Source organism: Pelophylax lessonae, assembly GCF_965119305.1.
Source record: "Pelophylax lessonae genome assembly, chromosome: 8".
NCBI classification, from domain to species: Eukaryota; Metazoa; Chordata; class Amphibia; order Anura; family Ranidae; genus Pelophylax; species Pelophylax lessonae.
Window position 1 is genome coordinate 18,172,327 of NC_138775.1, and position 14,556 is coordinate 18,186,882.

Sequence of the window (14,556 nt, forward strand, 5' to 3'; positions counted from 1 at the left end):
ATTGGTATTAGTGGGAGGAATAGTGCCCCATTGCTGGTATCAGTGAGAGGATCAGTGCCTCATCATTGGTATCAGTGGGAGGAACAGTGCTCCATTATTGGTATCAGTAGGAGGAACAGTGCTCCATTATTGGTATCAGTGGGAGAAACAGTTTGCCGTCATTGGAATTAGTGGGAGGATCAGTGCCCCATCATTGGAAATAGTGGGAGAATAAGTGCCCCATCATTGGTGTCAGTGGGAGAAATAGTGCCCCATTGCTGGTGTCAATGGGAGGAATAGTGCCCCACCATTGGTATCCATGGGAGAAAAAGTGCTCCATTACTGGTATCAGTGAAAGGAATAGTACACCATCATTGGTATCAGTGGAAGAAATAAGTGCCCCATTGTTGGTGTCAGTGGGAGGAATAGTGCCCCATTGTTGGTGACAGTGGGAGAAATAGTTCCCCTATCATTGATTCTAGTGGGAGAAATAGTGCCCCATAGTTGATAATAGTGGGATGGATTGTGCCCCATCGTTGATAATAGTGGGAGGAAAAGTGACCCATCACTTGTATCAGTGGGAAGAATAGTCCCCAATCATTGATATTAGTGGGAGCAATAATGCCCCATCATAAGTGCCAGTGGCAGGAATTAAGCCCAATTGTTGGTGCCAATAGGAGGAATAGTGCCTCATATCATTGGGAGGATTAGTGCACCAAGGGCCGGATAAAGACTAGCCACATCAGGCCCTCAGGCCGCAGTTTGGAAACCACTGGTTTAGAGCAAAGCACCAAGATGGGGGTCAACATTGCAAGGCTGGAAAGAATGAGGCCTCCTAGGAACCTTAGTGATTCCATCGTCTGCTCAATAAGTCCTGGTTCGGAAGGTTCTGTGCAGTGTGAGTGTGTTTGGGGGACACATGATACCCATGGGGGGAAATTACAACTTGTATCCACTTCCGGACCACTGAACAGCTTTGCCTGCCAAAGCCTCCAACCTGGGTGACCAGAGAAAAGAAAACCTGGCCAATGGTTGTGATGGTGTCACAGACATCCAGCAAGACTAACAGTCTGAATACACAAAGCCCCTAACAAGTAAAAATCCTATAAATTGAAGTTAAAGTTGCCTTATACATAATCTCAGCATTCTCTGCTGACAAGTCTGTGTAGTAAAGGAAATCTAGACAGGAAGTCAGCTGTATGGAGGATAGTTTGTTCCTCCCTCAAGGGGAAGCTTTCAGATTTTTGCAGTCCATGTGTCATCAGCAATACCCTCAGGCTGCTTTCATAGCATAAAGTAGGGTTAACCAGACAGACCAATCAGAAGTCACCTTTTCTTTCAGCGGGTCAGCGAGTAGTTACTGTGGGTTACTTCACTTTACTCTGCCTCGTGGTGTCTGGTGCAAGGCTTGAAGGGAAAAGTAGACACAATAGAGGACATCTCCTCCATAGTTGGGTCAGACAAGTATATACATGATGCATTATTCCCTCTTAGTAAATGACATTTCCTGGGCATGGATCCAGAAGCAGGGGTGGGGGGGAGGGGGGGAAGAGATATCTATATGATAACATACGATAGAGATCCGAGACGATGGAAAGGTCAGTGAAGAGCAGAATATAGACGAGGGCAATCCTTCTGTCCGTCCTTTTATGTCACAGCTTCTTTCCTCCCAGAACTGATAAGAAAAGTGTAACTCCACTCCTTCTTATCATAGAGTGGAACTCCAGGCAAAACACAATAGTTAGCCATTAATATGTGGAGAGATTTCCTTTGGTTTTTGTATTGTTTGGAAGCAGCTGACATACCCTTCCTAGCAGTAGTTCGGCAGCCTACCAACCTTCCAGTATAAACAAAGAGCAGGCACACTGAAGGGAGGAGAGAGCAGAGGGCTGACTAGACCTTAGCAAGTTTATTGCTTCTGAAATTTGAGGATGAATTGCCCCGCAGTGCCTGCAGCTGCAGAGGTCATTGAGGGCTTGTTCCAAACAACTATATATGGTAGAACTTTCCTTGCAGTATGTATACTCACTCTTTGCACACCATCCCTAACTACAAGACAACAAAAAAAACAGGGTCTCCTCCAGCCAGGGGAGGACTGGGCCAGGGGGCAGGGGGGCAATTGCCCCCTGGGCCGCTCCGATTCCCCGTAAAAGGGCTGCACCACTTCTGCCACAGACATGCCTAAAGGGTTCCTGGTGAAAAGAAGTAAAGAGTCCCTCCCGCTGACCTATTGAGTGCAGGTTGAAGGCAAGGACAGAGCGCAGGTCTCCCCCCCAGCATGAATGGTGTAAACTGTGTCTGAGCAGACCCGGTTCCATGCTCCACAGGAGAATCTTCTGCCCCGGCCAGCCTCAACCGAGCTGTCCCAACTCCCCTCAACCTTCCCCTGCTGGCCAGGTCGGGAACCCAGATTCAGCCAGTAAGTATAGAGTATCTGGAGCAGGGCTTCAGCTAGGAATGGGGGTCAGGAGGAGGATTGGGAGAGTGGGAGGGAAAGTGGGAGGGGGGCCGAATTACTGCACCATGGCCCTCTGGTTTGTACTTGCCCCCTGGGCCGAAAGTTGCCAGTCTGCCCCTGCCTCCAGCCCACAACGGGGAGGTCTGGGGGAGACCCTTTTTTTCATAGTTTGAAAACTGATTTACTGCTTTCTAATAATATGTGACTGTGTGAATGTTAGTAGCCTGGCCACAGTTTATCTTTAATGTATCTGTCAGCCTTCTATTACAGTATGTCCAGATTTTTTTTTTCTTTCCATGTTCACTGTAAATTCTGCAGCCCTGAAGTGAGATTGTGTTGCATGGAAACACAGGAGAAATCCAGGCCGGCAAGTGAGCAGGCACTGTATGTTCTCAAATATTCCCACCATGTACAGATACATGGATACACTGATTGGGTCTCTTTGTACATTGATCCTAAGTCCAGACCACTTTACCGAAAGTCACAGTCTGATTGTTGGAGTACTCTGTCACCTTTGTAGCAAAGATCACTCTCGGCAGTTTCTTTCCCACCATCATCGGATGGATTCTCAGGATCCTCCCTGTGTAGCATATGTCGTCCATCTCAGTCTATGGTAAGTCAGCATTGGATAAAAGTGTATCCGTATCCTCTTGTGATGCTCGTGCAGTGACACCCCCGTGAGACACAAATAGGTCATCTGAACAGCAGAAAATGATGGTAAATGGCGGTAAATGGCACGTAGAGCATGTAGAGAAGATATGTTTGTTAATAAGGATTGTAATTAGGCACCGCTCGGACTGCTAATGACCTCATGCGCCTGGATGAGGCCGGGATGAAGCATGGAGGTCACAGCACCGCATCCTCCCAGGAATATGATGGAATCGGAGACATAATCCAGCAGGGGCAATAACACAATCACTGATACATGGATCCGCAGAGATACTGACTTACCTGGCGAGTAATACACATTCGTTGGTGACCCTGATGTACTATATGGGGGGGGGGGGGTTGACAATATTTGTCAAAGTCTGCAAATCTGTACATTGCTGCCCTGTCTTTTGCCTGCTCTTTGCTCTTTGGACTGAGGATCACTGCCCTGGGAATGCCATATGTGTAGGTGCTGTGTGGTGCGATGGGCAGAAAATACACGGAGCAGTAATGGGAATATACGGTAACAGAAGAACAGCAATTTACAACAGACCCAGCAATAAGGTAACCCAACTGGGAACACTCAAAGTTGTACCAGCAATGTGACAGCAGGTTGGTGACTCAGAGGTGCAGAGGAGCAGAATGCGGCCTGGCCGGTTTGTATCCAAATGGGGAGGCTTCCAGTGAAGATGGTGTGTCCCTGCACTTTCCCTACTCCTCCCGAACCTTTTCCTGATGCTAAGCACTGTCCTGACAGACGGGTGACCTGCCCCTACTTTAGCCACTTGCAAAATGAGCACCAAACCCAAGAGCCAGGGTCCTAAATAGACTCTCTGTGACCCCTGGTGTTGCTTTGTGTGCCACTCAGGCTCACCAATATAGGGAATGTATGTGGACTCCTCCACCTCCACTGCAGAGAGTGCTGGCAAGGGACAGAGCCTGTCCTGGCTCTAAGCTATAGCTAAAGGGAGAAGAAAGAGGTGATCCCTAATGCTTTACATCCATGTAGTCCTTCGATGATGATAAGAGTGACAACCTCAGCCTGGACTCCAATTAGACCATGACCCCAACGCGTTTCACTCAGCCCCTGGAGCTTAACAACCAAGATTGCCACCAAAGTCACCTGAGATGCCAGCATCCAAATAGCTGCCTCCCTGTGACCGAGGAAACCATAGAGAAACTAGGTTCCTCTCCACTTCCTCACTACGCCATCTGCATTGCTGCGGCGGACAGTGCCACCGGCAATGGAGAAATGAAACTGCATCGGCCTACACCCATGCTGAACTCCCTCTCTTCTGTAGGAACTACTTCTGCCTATTAGGTTATGAGAAAACACTCCCATTAACAGTCTGAATTCAGTTAGAAACCCAGTGTTAAGATAACCTGGGGTTCTTCAGCTGCTGAGAAACTGCAAGTCTCAACCCAGGTGGGCGGCCAGTAAGGGTCACTTTGTCTGTCTGCATATATCATACACATTTTAGTGCCAGGAAACCAGAAGGGACAGTGAAAATGGAATATCATCATTCTGCTTCATCATATGTCTCTGCTGTGTGGTGGAAAATGTTGCTACATTATTCTTTGGCAGTGACACATGTTTAAGGGCTGATAGGAATACGTCAGTGCACAGTACATTTGTAAAGACTTTGCCTATGTTTCTGCTCCTTGATTGCAAGAATTGTGGGAAACCTTAAAAACACATCATAATAATGTCTGATGAAGAAGCCCAATGTGTTTACGAAAAGGGATGAGCAGCCATTTTTGCCAAACTAGATTCCAAACTGAAAGTACAGATTTTGCCAAATTATGTGACAAATTAGATTCTGATTTCCCCATGGGGCACTGCGAGAAGGAGAAAAAAAAGTTTCTCTTTAAAGCTAATAGGACAAGCTGTGACACCTTGCTTCTGTTTAAAACATAGATCACTTGGCTTTGTTTATAAAAACGGATTATCATTAGGATTATGATAGGAACAAGTCAATGATAAGTTAAAAGAGCTTCCATTGAAAATCGTAACTAAGAATTTTCTTTCGAATTTCGCACTATTATGCCCCTTTCACACAGGCAGACCGTTCAGATCCGCCTGTCCGTTTTTTTGGCGGATCTGAACGGTCCCCCCATGCATCTCTATAGGGGATCGGATGTCAGTGGAGACATGTCCGCTGACATCCGATCCGTCAAATCTGGACGGATGGAAACCCTGTTTTCCATCCGTCCAGCGGATCGGACCGGATCGGATGAGAACGAACCGACGGTCTGTTCCCATCCGATTTCCCCCATAGAGATGCATGGGGAACTGACAGCTGTGTCTCCACACACAGCGCGGAGACATAGCTGTCATCCGCCTGCTCAGCGGGGGATCGGTGGCTCGATCCCTCCGCTGAGAAAAACGGAATCCGTCCGACAGACAGATAGTGTGAAAGGGGTCTTAGTGAGCTGCAGCAGCGGCCAATTTTCGTGCGGTGATTGAGCATGTTGGAAATTTTAGGAAAAACGAATAAATTTCAAATCAATGACGGGAGAATCGTGCAGGAAATATAATTCAAAAAAGAAATGTGCAGGAGCTGTGACCTAGAAAGAAAAGAAGATTCCCTGCCATAAAATTTTCTTTTCTGTAACAATATGAGGTGAAATTGAAGACTTAGTTGGTCAAATTTAGAAATCAATGGTGTCATCATCGGATCACAAAATGCACAATATTTCTGATTTTCTGAAGAAAATTTGTTTGGAATTCGACCCATGTATGGTGGCTTGACCCTCCAGAGATACTGTATTTAAAACCCATTGTACTCTTAGCTGTGCATCCCCATGGACAAGAGCAATTGTTGCATTCCCTCCATGGGCCTATTCGTTTGGTGATAACTTTTTCATTACTTAAAAGGATAAGTTCACCTCCTAAAGCGGAGTTCCACCCAAAAGAGGAACTTCCGCTCATTTGCTCCCCCCCCCCCCCTCTGGTGCCACATTTGGTAACTTTCAGGGGGGGAACGGGTACCTGTTTTTTTACCCTTCCCCACTTCCAGGAGACGGTGCCGTGGTGCGGCGCTGTTCCTCGCAAGTTTTGCCCCACCTCCTTCCCTTTGCCGCCGAGCCAATCCGAATGCGCAGCGCGCATTAGGGACCCGTCCGTGAAGCTGCAAGGCTTCACTGCTGGGTTCCCTCACCGGCAGTGGTGCCGAAATCACTGGACTCCAGGACAGGTAAGTGTCCTAATATTACAAGTCAGCAGCTACACTTTGTGTAGCTGCTGACTTTTAATTTTAGGAGGGGGAGGGGGTTGAAGCTGGAACACCGCTTTAAGAAAAAACATAATAAATGCACATATTTTTGCGAGAAAAAAAATGTGCATTTATTTATTTTTTCACCTGATGAGCCTGCAGAACATTGCACCTATGATCAGTAGATCGTGGGTGCAATATCAGGCTCCTGCAGACATTGCCTTCAGCTTGCCTTCTGTACTTCCATAGGTGCAGGTACAAAGCTGGAGGAAGTGTGAATGAAGTATGAGAGTGCCCATCAGCGCCCTCTCAGTCCATAGAGAACTACAAGCTGTCTGCCGCAATATGAGACGGTACTTATAGTTCTTTCATTCACAGATTGCTGTGAATAAATGACACGCCTGTGTGGGTGGAGCCCCGCACAGCCACACTGTTTTTGACAAGTGATAGTGGTTGCAGAGAGAGAGAGGATCATGCTCCAAAAGGTGAACCTATCCTTTAAAGTGGTTCTAAAGTCTTTAAGCCCCCCCCTCCCCAATGCAGTCTGTGCATTAAGGTGAAAAACCTTCTGTGCTGCAGAATCTCTCCCAGCCCCCCTTATTCTTACCTAAGCCCAATCAAATCCAGCAATGTACACAAAAGCAGTGGCTCTTGCCGCTGTCTCCCTCCTCCCTGGGCAGATTAATAGCAGCTGGAGCCATTGGCTCCTGATGCTGTCAATAAAATGCTGTGCGGAGCAAGCAGGGGGCAGGGCCGAGTTGCCCACTCTATGTCAATAGATGCAGACAGGGTGGCTTGGGAGCAAGCTCACACTGGTGCCACTATGGAAAGCGGCTATCTGTGGGGGCACTTGCCGAAGAGGAGGAGCCTGGAGCGCCAGTGGGGGACCCCACAAGAGGAGGATCAGGGCTGCTCTATGCAAAACCATTGCACAGAGCAGGTAGGTATGACATGTTTATTATTTTCATTTTAAAAATGAAGCTTTAATGTCACTTTAAGATAACAAGGTAGTACATACATTGTTAGACTTTATTTTGGCAATACTGTCTTGCAAAAACTATTTTATTATCTATTTTATCTATAAAATCTATAGACAAAAAAACTGAGAAAATAATAAATAAATAAAATGGAAACAAAATTAAATATTAATGGAATAAAATAAATGTATTAAAATAATAGCTAAGGGAAGAAGGGGAGGAAGGAGTTGATTAGGGATTAGTAATAGGAATGCATTTTATTTTAAAATAAATGAGCAAGGTTACTTTAACCACTTGCCAACCAGTTGCCGTAGTTATACTGCGGCAGGTTGGCTCTTTTACGTGAAACGACGTACCTGTACATGGTTTTGTGTAACAGTTAGTGGGGCATAGAGGGGGAGCCAATCAGTGGGTCGGTGGACGCAATGTCGGCCGGGCAACCGCGATCACTCCCCATGGAGACAGAACGGTGGTCTGCCGTTGTAGACACGGCAGACCGCTTTTCTGTCAGTGATAAACATGGATCCTGTGTTCCTTCTATTTAGGAACACAGGTCTCTGTGTTCATCCAGTAAATACATCCCCCACACAGTTAGAAAGCACCCCTTAGGCATACATTTAACCCTTTGTTCACTCCTGGTGTTAACCCCTTCCCTGCCAGTGTCATTAGTACATTAACAGTGCATATTTTTAGCACTGATTACTGTAGTAATGTCACTGGTCCCCTCAAAAGTTTCAGTTAGGTGTCTGATCGCAGTCCCGCTAAAAATCGCTGATCGCCGCCATTACTAGTAAAAAAATAAATATAAATGCCATGAATCTTTCCCCTAGTTTGTAGACGTGATAACTTTTGGGCAAACCAATCAATATACACTTGTTGGGATTTTTTAACCAAAAATATGTAGCAGAATACATATTGGCCTAAATTGATGAAAGAATTCGATTTTTTTTTTTTTTTTTTTTATTGGTCATTTTTATAGCAGAAAGTAAAAAATATTGGCTTTCTTTTTTTTTCAGAATTGTCGCTCTTTTTTTGTTTATAACGCAAAAAATGAAAACCACAGAGGTGATCAAATGCCACCAAATGAAAGCTCTATTTGTGGGGAAAAAAGGACACTAATTATATTTGGGTACAGCGTCGCATGACCGCGCAATTGTCATTTAAAGTAACACAGTGCTGTATCGCAAAAAATGGTCTGGTCATTAAGGGGGTAAAACCTTCCGGTCCTTAAGTGGTGAAATAATGTCATGTGAATAGCAAAGGTCACATCTTTGATCCACATATGACTGAAATGGTAAATACAATGAAACAATATATTGTTATACTGTATTATATTTACTCAACGACACTTGTCACAATCACAGACTGCTACAAGTGTCATTTTACACAGTGGCTTCTGGTAATTTCCAGTAATAACAGTGGGGGGGGGGGGGGGAGCGGTGGTAGGGGAAGAGGAGAAGCATGAAAGAAGAAAATGGTCGCACACCACCACGGAATCCAATAAAGAAAAGTTCTTTATTCACATGAGTGGTACAAGGTACGGCAGGGTAGGCCAGTAGACGCGTTTTACACGACTGCTATGTGCTTGTTCACAGTGAACAAGCACGTAGGAGTCGTGTGAAACCCGTCTACTGGCCTACCCTGCCGTACCTTGTACCACTCATGTGAATAAAGAACTTTTCTTCATTGGATTCCGTGGTGGTGTGCGACCATTTTCTTCTTTCATGCTTCTCCTGGTGGAGAGCGGAGGTTCAGCACCTGCCTTGAATCGTGGACTTTGACTAGCCTGAGCGGTGTTATCTCTCTTCATTGTAGGAGAAGAGGAGCTGGACGTAGGAGATACGTACGTCCTAGAAACTTTGTTGACGTTTTTTCGGATGTACAGTATCTCTTACGCTCAAATTCCTTCAAATGTTTAAAAACTACATTGGTTTCACCGTCCCCTCTTGGCTCTAATACATTTCCCCAAAATATCTCAACTTACACTGAAACTTTCAGTTTAGCCAATGAAAGGGTTTAAACTTCTATTGCCAATCAATGTCTGACACCGTGCCGAGGTACCAAATCCAAGCAGAAAACCTGCATGTTGTAGACGAGCAAAATTTCAGCCCCCAATTATATTTTTGCGCACATGAAACGCACGCTATAATGTATGAAAGTTGCTGCATGGCCATAGAGGTGAAAGGCCTGTCTGCTGGGACATGTAGTTCCTCACCAGGTCTAGGAATTGGCTTATGTCTGATGGCTTGCCAGCTTCTTTGTACATCATACAAATGTTCTTACTTTACTGTAATTACTATCTACACATTTTGCCATCTGTGTTGGTGAGGGCAGGTCTGGAGAAAAGTCGCAAGGCAGGGTGAATATAACATTCTATTTACATCAGCAAGGGGTTACACAGAGGAACCACTAAGATGTAACATAGGGCAATCACTTTACAACTATAGGATTTTGCTAAATGCCTGTGGTAACCAATCAGACAGAAGAGGTTTATGCTTGAGGGGTTGTTATAGATTAGATAGATAGACAATTTGATTTCCAGGGACAAGTCTCTGGAGTTAGCCTCTGGAAAAGTCATGGCTTGTGGTATTTTGATTTTCTATGCCAAAAACAAGTTACAAAGTAAAGCTAACCTGCATGCCCTAATCCCTAACCTTCTCCGACCCCTCTCATTTTTTCCCCTAATCCTATCTCACCCTTAACCTATCCTATCCCCAAACCTATCCTACCACAAACCCTATACTACCCTTAACAATTATCCTACCTCATCCCTATTACTACCCATAACCCGCTCCTACCCCTAACCCTATACTTTTGCAACCCTGTTCTACCCCTAACTTTATCCTATGCCCAGCCCAATCCCACACTTTAACCTTTCCCCCATCCCTATCCTCCCCTAACCTTCCTCTACTCCAAGCCAATCTTACCCCTACCCCTCTCCTACCCCAACCCTGTCCTACCCCTAACCTTCTCCTACCTCAAACCCTACCATACGCATAGTCTTCTCCCATCCCTAACCTTGTTCTATTCCTAACCCTTTACTGCCCCTAACTGTCTCTAACCACTGACCCTCTCCTAGCCCCAATCCTAACCCTGTACTGCACCTAACTGTCTCAAATCCATATTCCTCTCTAGCCTCCAACTCTATCCTAACACTAACCTTCTATTACCCCAACCCTATCCTACCCCTAGCCCTTTTGATACTTCTAACCCGATACTTCCGCAACCCTGTTCTACCCCTAACTGTATCCAATGCCCAGCCCAATCCCATACCCTAAATCTGTCCTATCCTTAACCCCATTCTCAATTCATACCTATTCTTCCCCCAACCCTATCCTTCCCCTAACCTTCCTCTAACCCAGCCCAATCTTTCCCCACCACAAACCCTATGATACAAATAGCCCTCTCCTATCCCTAGCCTTGTTCTAATCCTTTCCTGTCCCTAACTATCTCTACCCACCGACCCTCTTCTGACCCCAATCCTAACCCTGTACTACACCTAACTGTCTCCAATCCATATCCCTCTCCAGTCTTCAACCATATCCTAACACTAACCTTCTATTAATCCAAACCTATCCTATCCCTAGCCCTTTACTACCCTGACCCTATCCTACACCTTACCCTCTTCTACCCTCCAACCTATCCTACCCTAAACTTTATCCTACCTCTAACCCTATCCTACCCCAACTTTCTTCTGCCCCCAACCTTATGTACCCCCTAACCTTTTTCTACCCCCAAAAGATATCCAGCCACAAACCTTATCTTATCTTCAACCTTAGCCCACCCCTAACCAACCCTTGCCCTTTACCCTAACCAAACCCTAACCCTATACTACCCATACATCTGGATTTTAGTTGTCTATGGAGACCAGTCCACTTTACAGAACCACAGGGCCCCATATAGAACTCTATCAGCTCTGTAGAAGAATCTCCTTCCAAGACTATCACACGATATAGTTGTATTTATTAAACAGAGCTCTTGGAATGGTCACATGAGGAGGGGAATTAAGTATGGATCATACAATATATTATATTTCAGGTTTCTGTGGTAGCTGACAGGTTGATTTCCCAGCAACTCCCACTTGACGAGACCATTACAATGCCAAATAATGTTGTTAACCTACCAGATAGAATCCCCATAATGTAGAATAAACACAGAAGTGAGGGGTCCAAATATTTTAAGCAGTGGTCCTCAACCCTGGCCTACAGGGCCCACTAACAGGCCAGGTTTGCAAGATAACTGAAATACATCCCAGGTGATATCATTTGCTGCTCAGTGATTGCAGTACTCTAGTCTGCATCTCCCCAAGGTAATACTTAAAATCTGGCCTGTTAGTGGGCCCTGAGGACCGGAGTTGAGGACCACTGATTTAAAGGACCGTTCATTATTAGGCATAGCAGAGACACAAACTGTGGGGAAATCTCTTGACCGTGAGAGGAGCAAAACACCTGCCATGCTCCTATCCAATGAGAGTACCCTTATTAGCCTCTTTGGCCACTGGAATGCCTATCAGGCCTTTGCCTTGAAGTCAGGCCTCTGTCAAAAAGTGAAACTGTATTCAGAGAGGGGTACAGAAGAGGCCTTTGTAGCAGGACTTTGAACCATTTGAAATGGCTGACAGGTTTTCTTTTATGTGCAGTAACATATTTCAGCTTATTTACTATAGCAGCCATTCACCAACCACCTTTAACTGTACTGTTCTGTTCACAGAAAGTGAAGTCTGGTCGATATGGGTTTTGTTATCGCTGCTCTTTGTGCCTCCTGATTGTACCTTGGTAGAGATGGCTAGGAAGGGACAACTGCCATTTATTGTTCCCTCCAGGGTATCAGGGCTTTCTTGGGTTCCTCCATCTCTGGGAGGATTTATGGGAGAGCGCTTAGCGCCCCTACTTGCTGCCATGACGCAAACCCCAAAATTCCAAGCCCGAGGCCAGAAATCAGCAGAGAGCCAACCGCACCACGGTATATCCTCGCATGGAGCCTGCAGGCCCAGGAAGCCAATTTTTCTGCCTCCAATGGATACGTATCTGCCGTTCGTAGCCTCATCCACGCATCCATTTAGAAGGGGCTGGCGCTCTGCAGAGATGGTCAGCGTGTTCCCACACCAGTGAACTGGACACGCCATCTCTAGATCAACATTCACTACATCCATCCTGGACTAAGGGGGAAGGGTGGCGAGGGTGATTCATCCTGTGGTGCGAGACTGAATAATGTGCGGTGTGGACGTTGGGATGAAGATGGAAGAATGATGATGATGATGGTGAAGGCACGTTATACCAATCTGGGTAAGGAGCAGCATACCTGTCTCTTGCCTCTGAATCCCTTTTTTTACGAAGAGCACAACGCAATGGAGGCGTCTATGTGTGAGAAGAATCCATAGAGCCAGCAAAGAGTGAAAGGTCCTTTTATTGTCCTCCGAGCTGCAGCCACTCTGTTTCTCTCTGCGTTTCCCTTTCTCTGTCTCTCTGTTCTCGTCTCTCGCCTTTATTTTTCGGTCGGTGTCTCTCTTTAGCTGTCTTTTTCTCTGTCTCTGTCTCTCTCTGCGTCTTTCTCTATCCTCTCACTCAGAGCAGAAGCAGCATGAAATCCGGCATAGAATAGGTGCAGCTATCCAATCATCCCCCCACGGCTGCTCGGGTACCCAACTCACATTGGCTGCAACCTCCGCTCAGCCCACCAATGGAGTGACAGACAGAAAAGGCTCCCACAGCCGACTTCAATGGAGAAGCATCAGAATCCCCCTCTACATAATAGACACCATCATCACCCCGCAGCCTTCCCCCCCATTACCGCCTGTGTTGCCAGGACGATCTGCGTATAACAATTGCACTGCAATAAGCAGGAATTTCCCAAATGTTCAGCCAGGGGGGAAGGGGGGATTGACAATAAGGTTCCCAGGAGAGACGGCGGACAGCAAAAGGGTTAATGCAGCGAGAAAATGGAAGAGGGGGGGGGGGCTGAAGTCACCACAATGCGGTGATACAGAACAGGCTGGCGGCACAGAAATATAATCGCTAATAACGTCTTAAGGTGAAATTGAAATTCCTCTAGATTTACATGTGGTTGTGATATTAATAGACCTGCGACGGATTGGAGAGGAGATAGCGGAGCTCTCAATTCCAGAGATAATTATATGCTCCTCTGAAAGAGCCTCTATACTGGACCATTATTAGACACTTATTCGCTATTCTTCCTTCCGTCTTTGCAAAGAGACAGAGGTATACTGACCAGACACCCGGCAGGCTTATATAGCAATCCTGGATTTCCTCTAATATATTTTATCTACATTATTTCTTTGTAGAGGGGAGCAAGTAATGAAAATAAACAGATAAAAACCCCATCCCACCAATTTGCAAATCTGCACCATCAGTTAGACATTTGAAGGTCTTTCATCAGCAACCGGAGTGTGTTTCTTAAAGCAGGCCTGTAATTTATCTCAACAAGGCAGCTTATGGAAATAGATTATTAGCTCCTGGGCCCAAAACAGAGAGGAACAGATTTTGTGAGGGCAAGGGTCTATTGTGCCCAAAAAATGCAGTACTTTCTACACTGACTGCAGATATGGGTAGTCAGCTCCTAGTGGGATGAGATGAATAGAGGGGAGAAAAAGAGAACAGAGAGAGAAGGGAGGATAGAAGAGAAGGAGAGGAGAGAAGGTGAACAGAGGAGAGAAAAAGGAGGGTTCGAAGAAGAAAAAGGAGAGGAGATGAGAGAGAAGAAGGGAGGAGAGGAGGACAGCGGAGGGGATGAGAAGTGAGGGAAGGAAAGGAGAGAGGAGAATTGGCAACGTAGGAGATGAGAGAAGAGAAGGGGTGAAAAGGATGCGAGGAGGGGAGAGGTGGACAGGTTCATGATAGAAGAAGAGAGAGGAGGAGAGAAGAGTAAGGGAGGGGGGGGGAGAGAGAGTAGGGAAGAATTGTATCCTGTAAAGCAGGGGTCTCCAAACTTTTTAAATAGAGGGCCAGTTTATTGTCCTTTAGATTTGGGGGGGGGGGGGGGGTTGCCAGTGGAAGAAGAAAATGTCCCGACATCAGTGGTAGTAAAAAAAAAAAGGGAAAACAGTGCCCCATCACTGGTGTCAATGGGAGGAATAGTGCCACCTCATTGGTTTTATTAGGAGGAATTGTGCCCAGGGGAGGACTGGGCCAGGGGGCAGGGGGGAAATTGCCCCCTGGGCCGCTCTGATGCCACATAAAAAGGCTGCACTGCTTCTGCCACAGACATGCCTAAAGGATTCCTGGTGAAGAGAAGTAAAAAGTCCCTGCCACTGACTTACTGA

General features: G+C 46.1%; 1 protein-coding gene and 1 long non-coding RNA gene across 3 annotated transcripts in view; one reads left to right on the plus strand and one right to left on the minus strand.

Annotated features, from left to right (window-relative positions):
• DAG1 (dystroglycan 1) overlaps positions 1 to 13,802 on the minus strand; it is a 143,855-nt gene extending 130,053 nt beyond the window's left edge. The window contains exon 1 of the mRNA XM_082265339.1: positions 12,579 to 13,802. The gene's annotated coding sequence lies outside the window, so the exon portion shown is untranslated. The remainder of the gene's footprint in view (positions 1 to 12,578) is intronic.
• Positions 1 to 14,556, plus strand: part of LOC309561435 — a 161,484-nt gene that overhangs the window by 61,455 nt on the left and 85,473 nt on the right. The window lies entirely within an intron of this gene.